Source organism: Tenrec ecaudatus, chromosome 13, assembly GCF_050624435.1.
Source record: "Tenrec ecaudatus isolate mTenEca1 chromosome 13, mTenEca1.hap1, whole genome shotgun sequence".
Classification (NCBI taxonomy): domain Eukaryota; kingdom Metazoa; phylum Chordata; class Mammalia; order Afrosoricida; family Tenrecidae; genus Tenrec; species Tenrec ecaudatus.
Genome location: NC_134542.1, coordinates 68,060,891 through 68,067,569, shown reverse-complemented (window position 1 = coordinate 68,067,569; position 6,679 = coordinate 68,060,891). Strand labels below are relative to the sequence as shown.

Below are 6,679 nucleotides of genomic sequence, written 5' to 3'. Positions count from 1 at the left end.
TAGCTGTTATTTTTCTTTCTTCTTTGGATTTTAAACCTCCCTTCCTAATTTATACATCAAGGTTATAAATTCTACACCAAGAATGGCATTAGCTATAATCCATAATGCTTTTATTGTCATTTAGCTAAAACTGTTTTCAACTATCTATTGTAATTCTTATTTTGGCCCAAGAGGTTTTTATAAAATTTATTAATTATATCTAAAAATACAGAGATTTTTTTCCTTATCTTTTTGTTATTAAGTTCTAGCTGAATTGTATAATGGTCAAAAACAAAAATTGAGTATGATTTCAATCCTTTGAAATCTAATGAGACTTGACAGCCTAGCATATGATGCTTTTTAAATTCTCTAGAAGTACTTACAAAGTATGTGTATTTTTCACCCTTGCCCAGTACATCAAGTTTATTCATTGTCAATTATTCTCCATTGGCTCGTTAGGGTCTTTTCTATGCATTTCTGAGAGAAATGTGTAAAGATCACATGCTGTTATTATGAATTTGTCTATTTCTCCTGGTTTTGTCAACTTTTTTCTCTATATATTTTAAAGTTATGTTAGTAGATACGTATACTTTTTATTGTGGCTTTGTTGATTACCCAAGAAATTAAAATACGTATCTATTGCCTTATCAAAATTGAGTGTTATGTGCTTGCTTCGGCGGCACATATACTAAAAAAAATTGGAACGATACAGAGAAGATTAGCATGGCCCCTGCGCAAGGATGACACGCAAATTCGTGAAGCGTTCCAGAAAAAAAAAAAAATTGAGTGTTATTTGGTACTTTTTTAAAAATACTTTTATTGCGGCTCTTACATCTCTTATCACAATCCATACATTCCTCCAATGTGTTGAGCACATTTGCACATATGCCGCCATTGTCATATTCAAAGCATTCTCTTCCCACTTGAGCCCCGGATATCAGCCCCCATTTCTTTACTTGGTACTATTACTCTCTTCCTAAACAATTCAAAGGCTTTAGGACCTAGTAGACACCCCTCACTGATTATCTTGCCACTTTGAGGTCCCTTGAGTCCTGGTTGCCCTGTCAGATTAGTCAAGGTGGTACTACCAACTGCAAGGTCAGCGGTTCACACCTGCCAGCCCTTCCACAGGAGCATGCTTGGGCACTCTGCTGCTGTAGAGTGACATCCCCAGCCCCCCAATAGGTTCACGATGAGTCACAAGGCTCGATTGACTTAATGACAGCAAATTGTGTTATTTTATGTACAGGTTGCTCAGAATCAGAATCAATTTCATGACAGTGAGTTTGGTTTGTTGAATTGCAGTACAGTTTGAGTTTACATGTACGTTAAATCCCACAAGTCACTATGAGGATTGTTTTCATTCCTTCCCATATCTTACTGACTTTTATCCTAGACCTAGGATGTGTTTCCTTCTTCCTAAAGAGCCAGCTTTGGAGCTACCCTTTGTGTGCATTGGCTGAGATGAAGTCTATGTTTCTGTTGGACTGAACATGTCTGGCAGGATTTTCATTCTCGGAAGGTAATGGCTGCTGGGTGTGGAATTTCACACTGGCAGTGACTTTCTGTCAGCGCTGTAAAGGTAGCATTTCACAATCTTCTGATCCGCATTGTTCATGTTGAAAAGCCCCTTTTAAGCCACATTGTTACTACTTTGAAGGTAATCTGCTCCCTCCCCCCACAGCTATTAAAGATAGCCTTTGTTTGCAGTAGTTTTACTATATGATCCTCATCCATCTTTTCTTGCTCCCTTGATTTGTTTTAACTGAAAATTGGAAACTATATTTGTGAAATTGTTTGTAAAGTCACAATTTAAAGTCCAAGATAATATCCTCTTCCTACATAATATTTCCTAGGGGCAGAAATAAATCGGGATCCCTGTCATCCAGTTTGAGAAACTGAACTGCAATCCTGTAAAACAAGCCTATGTTGGATGGGCATGATCTGTAGTGACATAAGTGTTTGCAAAGTAAACGAGGTTCAAAAGTCAGCACAGTAACTGCTCTTAAGGTATTTGGCGATCAGTAGAGCAGTCATCGAAAAGCGATTTGCTTAGAGCTGCGTTTGTTGGCTTTCCACTGCTCATTGATTTACGGGCTGTCATGCGGTATTTATTACAGCTTCCCTGGAGACCGCAACCTCGAACAGAAGGGGACTGCACATCACCTATGCCATTTTGTGGGTTTCAACGTGCAGACTGTTCCTGAAGTAAATATTTGGGAATTCCTGTTTAATGGCAGGAGGAACTCCCTTTCATACAGCAACTATAGACTTACGTTAGTTTTCATTCTAAGTCAAACTGGTGTGAAAGTAGAAATTTTTAAAAATCATTTTATTGGGGGCTCGTACAATTCTTATCACAATCCACACATACATCCATTGTGTCAAGAACCTATGTACATTTGTTGCCATCATCATTCTCAAAACATTTGCCTTCTACTTGAACACTTAATATCTGCTGCTCATTTTCCCCCTCCCTCCCCACTCCCCCTACCTCATGAGCCCTTCATCATTCATAAATTATTATTATTTTGTCATATGTTACACTGTCCGATGTCTCCCCCCACCTTCTTCTCTGCTGTCCATCCCCCAGGGAGGAGGCTATACGTAGATTCTTGTAATCAGTTCCCCCTTTCTACCCCACATTCTCTCCACCATCCCGGCATCACCACTCCCAGCACTGGTCCTGAAGGAGTCATCTGTCCTGTATTCCCTGTGTTTCTAGTTGCTCTCTGTACCTATGTACATCCTCTGGTCTAGCCAGATTTGTAAGGTAGAATTGGGATCATGATAGTGGGGAGTGGGGGGAGGAAGCATTTAAGAACTAGAGGAAAGTTATATGTTTAATTGTTGCTACCCTGCACCCTGTCTCATCTGTGAAGTGGAAATTTTAAAGAGCTATGGAGTTGTCTTCATTGTTATTTCTGCCACTGTGAGGTATCACAGGTCAAGTTGTGTCTGACTCACAGCAGCCTTGCAGACAACAAAATTAAACACTGCCGGATCCTCCACCATCCCTGCAGTTGTTGGCATATCTGAGACACCGCTGCAGCCATGCTGCCAGCCCATCATGGAGGGGCTTCCTCTTTTCCACTGGCTCTCCGTTTTACCATGCAGAACATCTTTTTCCAAGAACTGGCTGATTCTGATATGTCCAAAGTACATGAGACAAAGTCTTATCATCCTTGCCTCTATGGAGCATTCAATTGAGATACTTCCTCTTAAATAACCGCTTGTTTAGATTCATGACCCACTTAAATGGTAGGTAGTGCAGACGGGAAAGAAGGTACTTTCCACTACCTGGTTGGCATTTGTACCAATAGCTAATCATCTACAATTATCTTTTTACCTTCTTCTACAATAATCTAATCACACTCCACGATTTAAACTATTTGATTCATTGAGAATCTCTCAGGAAAGTCACTAACTAGTCATTGATCAGGTTAATTGGTTGAATGATGGGCCTAATCATCAATTCAGACTATATCTATGTGTAAAAATTGGCTTGGCTATTTCATCGCCATACGGAATAGTTAAGGACTTTCCCAAGACCGCATACTGTGGTGGGGTAAGGGTTTGAGCCTGGGCAATTGAGCATCAACGTGTTCTTTAACCACTGTGCTATACTGAGGATCCACCGTAGTATAATGATTTATGCACTGGACTGCTAACTGCCAAGTCAACAGTTCAAAACTACCAGCCACTCCACTAGAGGAAGAAGAGGCTTTCTACTCCTGTGAAGATGTAGAGTCTTGGAAACCCTGCCCTGTAGGGTCACTATGAGTCTAGTGGACTGGATGGCAGTAAGTTTGACTTTTGAGTTTCCTGCGCTGCATTACCATGTAAACTCTTCCAGCTCTGATAAGACCCCTGAAAATGTGGCCTGCTTAGGGGGGTCCACCAAGAAAGTTATGTTGATTCCAGACCTGCTTACCAAAGGTTCAGTGGAGGGAACCTTGTGAAGAATCTTGAAGCTTTCAGACAACTCTTGGTTCATCAAATAGGAAATGGCCTGCGGCATTGTCAGACAACCTGAGAGGGAGAGAATTTTTTTTCTTTTTGCAGAGAAATCCCAGCGTGAATGAAAAGGCCGTGGAGAAAACGGTGATCAGCCTTCTATTGAGTGACCAGCCCGCGCCATCTTTTATCCCCAAGAGCAAGGCAGGCAATCGTCACCACTCTTGTGGCTGAAATGAGTTTCTCAGATGAGTTAACGTCTGAGAGCTTGTCCTGAAACAGCAAACCAGGAAGAGTAAGCTTGTTGGGATCAAAGGACAATCGATGCCATGTCAACACGCCGAGGGGCAAAGGGAAGGTGCCCCGCGAAAGGAAAGCAGAGGGATACTGAAGGAACAGGGGTCCGGATAGCGCCCCTAGCTGAACTTTCTGCAGCTAGAGCCCAACAAAACCCGGTGAAATACCCAGCTGCTGCGTGCATGTCTGTCTTTACTTTGTGAAATCTCTTGTTAGGAATAGCATGCTATTCTTTTGTGACTTTTGAAATATTTGGTGAATTTTCATGTATGTGTCTGAAAATAAAAGGATCAGGTGGCGCAGTGGTTAAACGCACTTGGCTGCCAATAAGAGCCCAGTAGCCCCTTCGTCTTAGACTTAGAGGGACTTTGTCACACAAGGGAGAACTGCCCTGTGGGTTTCCTGTAACTCTTTCCAGGAGTAGGAAGTTCCACCTTTCTCCCTCAGAGCGTCTGGTGAGTTCGAACTGCTGGCCTTGCAGTTAGCAGGCCAATGTGCAAGTACCAGGCCACCAAGGCTACAGGAGTCAGAGCGACTGGATAGCAGTGCGTGTTTGAGCCCCTTCGTGGGAGAGGGATGTGGCAGTCTGCTTCCATCAAGATTTGGAGTTTCAGGAACCCGGTGGGGCAGTTCTATGCTAACATCTGGGGTGTCATCCTGAGTTGGAAACCACTGAACAGCAGCGGGTTTGATGGTGAACGTGTACGCACATTGCCACTTCTACATGCATAATTCAGGGGGGTTGATCTGATTACATTCTTCAAGTTGAGCAACCATTCTCCCTGTTCGTTTCCACATTATGCCACCACCAGTAACATAAACTCATTGTCAGTTTAGAAAACGCTCCCTCTCTCCCCCCGCAACCCCCTCCCCATTATTGCTGTACAGTTCAAGTCAGGGTGACCCCATGTGTGCGGGGTTGTAACCATTACAGAAGCAGATCACCAGGCATTTCATCATTGGCGTCACAAGATACAGTCAAACCACCATGGGAAGGCCCTTCACTGAGCACTTCACCATTTGCAGGACCCAGGGATACCCGACGCCTAGTCACCACTGATAATCGCTGATTTCTATACCTAAGTCGCTTAACGTTTGGATAACACTCAGAACATTTAGATGGAAAATACAAAGGTAGTTCATCAGACTTTTCCTTAGTTATTCAGTATTTCATATCCACTCAGTACAGTAAATAAAATCAAACTTTCTTAACTACTGAGAGTCAACTTCTAAATTGTTCCTAAGCTATCCACGTTGACAAATGGCTTTTTCCAAGCTAACAAACTACAGCCTGTCAGCCAAATCTAACTCACAGCCTTTTTTTAATAAATTAAAGGAGTATTGAACACAATTATGCCCTTTCATTTACATAGTGTCTCTGGCTCTCTTTTGAGTACTTGGGGGTGACAGGGATCTTGTGGTCCACAAAACCCAAAATATTGACTCTCTAGCATTTTACAGGAAATTTGCCAACTCTTGCTCCAGATTATTTATCAGAAAGAAAGAAAAAAACAACTTTTTTCTAGCTGGACACTTTCCAGCTACTTTATAGGGACCCCAAAAGGATGCAGCCTGGTTAAATATATATATATGCGAACCACTTAGACAAGAGGACAGACTAAGCAGACACACTCCCCAGATCCTGTACAACAAAGACACTGGAGATCAAGTGAAACAGGTACGGATGATAGTTCTGTAACCTTGGCTCCAGAGGAAAGGAGAGCGAATGGGATGGAATGCCCACTAGGACTTGGGTCCCCACTCTGCTCCCCCCTCATTCACAATGATATGATTTTTTTGTTCTGATAATGCCTGATACCTGATCCCTTTGACGCCTCGTGATCACACAGGCTGGTGTGCTTCTTCCATGTGGGCTTTGTTGCTTCTGAGCTAGATGGCCGCTTGTTTACCTTCGAGCCTTTAAGACCCCAGATGCTATATCTTTTAATAGCCGGGCACCATCAGCTTTCTTCACATTTGTTTGTGCACCCGCTTTGTCTTCAGCAATTGTGGCGGGAAGGTGAGAATCATGGAATGCCAGTTTAATAGAACAAAGTATTCTTGGAGGAGAAAACAATGGGACCGACAGTTCCGGGTGGACATGGGAGGAAAGGAAGTGGTGTTAACAAACCCAGGGACAGGGGAACAAGTGATCCAAATCAGTGATCAGGAGGTATAGGAGGCCTGGTAGGATGTGATCAAGGGAAATGTAACCAAGAGGAATTACTGAAACCCAAATGAAGGCTGAACGTGATAGTGGGACAAGAGGAAAGTCAAAGGAAATAGAGGAAAGAGCTAGGAGGCAAAGGGCATTTATAGAGGCCTAAATAAAGGCATGTACATAGATCAATATATTTATATATAAGGATGCGGGAAAAAAAATATATATATATATATATATTTAGCATTAAGGTAGCAGATGGACATTGAGCCTCCACTCAAGTAC

The 6,679-nt window shown here is 42.4% G+C and overlaps 1 non-coding gene across 1 annotated transcript; it reads left to right on the top strand.

Annotated features, from left to right (window-relative positions):
- The first annotated feature begins 643 nt into the window (after positions 1-643).
- Positions 644-754, top strand: LOC142425104 (U6 spliceosomal RNA). The gene has a single exon (XR_012779479.1). It is a non-coding gene; the product is annotated as a U6 spliceosomal RNA (small nuclear RNA).
- Positions 755-6,679: the final 5,925 nt, after the last annotated feature.